Genomic DNA, 3,169 nt, shown 5'->3' with positions numbered 1-3,169 from the left:
CTAATAAGAAATTTAAGAGCTACTATTATACTTTATATTCTAATGTTTAATAATCTTATTTAGTAAAAATTTAAAAAATACAAGATATAAATTTCTATAATTTAATAAAAAAAATTACAATGCATCATTTTTAAACATATAAATAAACCATTTTGAACACATCTTATTTGTAAATTTCATTAACCATTGAGTTACGTTTAATAATCTTATTTACTAAAAATTTTAAAAATACAACATATGAATTTCTATAATTTAATAAAAAAAATTACAATGCATCATTTTTAAACATATAAATAAACCATTTTGAACACATCCTATTTGTAAATTTCAATAATTATTGATTTACTTTTAAATAATATACTATTTCTATGAGTAGTACGTAAGTAGTATGTCCAACGTATCTATGTTGCTACTTTACGAAAAATATTTTGAAGTAATATTTCATTACTGAGTTTTACATTTATGCTAATCCGATATCACTGATTCTTATATTTATTTAAGCAAAAGAAGTACAAGAAGAAATGAAAAAAACAACTTCAAATAGCCTTCATATTTCTTTCACATGCTGTCGTTCATTCATTTTTTTATCTTCTATCTGGTATAGAAAACAATAAACGTTATTCCGTATTAACAATTTGCTACCAAAATTATTAATTTACAAAAGCAAATATACTATTTACAATTTTCAATTGAAGGAAAATAGTTTTATTCTATTGATTTTTTCACTTATCATAGTCTAAATGACAAAATCACAAATATGTTTCTCCACTTTCAGTCTAACTAAAAACATTTTTAACTGTTTCATTTATTTTTCTCTTCCTAAAAATACATAGACAACCTTACCTATACTGATGCAACAAACATAAATTTTATCTCCAGCAAAAACTGAAATTGTATATCTTGATCCAATCTTTTTTCCCTTCTTTTCCTCTTATTTTCTTTTTCTTAGCTTTTTTTTATTTTTTTTTTACATATAATCCTAAACAACGTTTCCTGTTTTTTTCTTATTTTCTTTTTCTCAACTTCTCATTTTATATGTAATCTTAAACAATTTTTCCAAAATAAATAATTCTCTTCAAAAATGCAAATCACAACAAAATCCTACTAAACTTCAAACATGCCCAGAAATTTTTTTATGTAATCCTCACTAATCACTAAAAACAAAGATCTAACAAGTTAAGCTTCTCAAATAGATGAGGGTAGAAAAAATAAAGGCCTACCTATAGCAAGAAAAAATAAACATATGTTCTGTATTAAATAAAACTAAAGAATATATAAAATTATTCCACAAAGAAGCAAATATTCAAAAACCCACATATGATCTGTTCAAACTAACCCATATTTTTCATGGTTTAAGATTAAAGAAAACAGTGAAAAGTATATAAAATTGTAAGCTAAACAATGAATTATGTATTGTTAATTCATAGTAAACATACCTAAAACTAATTGAAACAGTCAGATCCTGTTTTGTTACCCTGCTGCAACGAAAACGAACTTAACTTTCAACAAAAACTGAAATAATATATCCTCAGCCAATCCCTTTTTCCTTTTTCTCCTATTTTTCTCTTGTTTTATTTTTCTTAGCATTTTGCTCCTGGCATCCAGGAGTCCAGGAGCAAAATTGCTCCGTTGCTCTATTTGTTTTGATTTTTGTGTCAATTTTTTTTTTCATTAGATGATTTATTTTTATTTTTTTATAAAATTCTACCATAAATCTTCTATATTCTCTCAAAACTCATTTCAAGAACTATATCATAAAAATATCGAATGATCTAAATGAATATCGAAAATAGTTAAATGTACATCAAACGTGTGTGTTAAAAAATGCGTATAACTTGTCTTTTTTCTTAAAAAAAAATCAATTATTTTATTAATGTTTATTATTTTTTCACAACAATAAATTTTGATGTCATTTAGAAAATTTTCTAATAAACTTTTAAATTTTTTTAGTGTCAAAAAAGACATCATTTAAAAAATTAAGAATTTCAATAACAAGCTAACTTTATAAATTCATCGACGAATAAACGGTAGTTGAATGCATAAATTTTCTATATTCTCTCGAAACTCATTTCGAGAACTATTTCATAGACATATTGAATTATCTAAATGAATATAAAAAATAGTTAAATGTACTCAAACATATGTGTTAAAAAATGGCTATAACTTGTCTTTCTTCTTTAAAAAATCAATTATTTATTAATGCTTATTATTTTTTCGCGATAATTTTTATAAAAAAATATTATGTGATATGAAGTCAACTATTTTTTGTTGGACGTAAAAATTCAAATCAGGCAAAACAGCAACACCAAACATGTGTAGTAAGATCATTAGTAGTGATTTCAGGAGTTGAGTGAGATATTATAGAATATTCAAGGGTAAAATAGGAAAACACAAAATACGTCTTAAATGAATAATGCTTGCCAATTGTAGTAGGAAAAAAAATTAGTAACTTTTGAGCCCACCTTTTTTGACTATTTGACTACATATTTGCTCTACCTTCTCTTGTACGTGTTACGGAGCAGGACTCTCCATCCTTTTATATAATTTTTTTTTCAACTTTTGAGCCTACCTTTGGGACTATTTGACTACATGTTTGCTTTATCTTCTCTTGTACGTGTCACGAAGTAAGTGTTTAAAGTACATATACCCTCTTTCAATCACTTGAAACCCACCGGTGAGAGAGGTCGGTCAAAAATTTCGGCTGAAAACTCTCCCACACTGAGACCAAAAGTGAAAAAGATGACGAAAATATCCATATTGCCATTTTTTTTCATAGTTGGCCTCTTTAATGAACAGTCCATTTGAGGGTAAGATGGGAAAAGAAAATACGTCTCAAATGAACAATACTCGGAGGATTCGCTCTTTTAAGGCAGTAGTGAAAAATGCTTATAACTTGTCTTTCTTCTTTAAAAAAAAAAATCAATTATTTATTAATGCTTATTATTTTTTCACGACAATTTTTATAAAAAAAATATTATGTGGTATGACGTCAACTATTTTTTGTTGGACGTAAAAATTCAAATCAGGCAAAACAGCAACACCACAGACGCGTAGTAAGATCATAGTAGTGATTTCAGGAGTGAAGCGAGATATTATGAAATATTCAAAGGTAAAATAGGAAAAAGTAAAATACGTCTTGAATGAATAGTGCTCATCAATTGTAGCACGA

This window comes from Olea europaea, chromosome 11 (assembly GCF_002742605.1).
Source record: "Olea europaea var. sylvestris chromosome 11, O_europaea_v1, whole genome shotgun sequence".
NCBI lineage: Eukaryota > Viridiplantae > Streptophyta > Magnoliopsida > Lamiales > Oleaceae > Olea > Olea europaea.
This window is presented reverse-complemented; position numbering follows the sequence as displayed.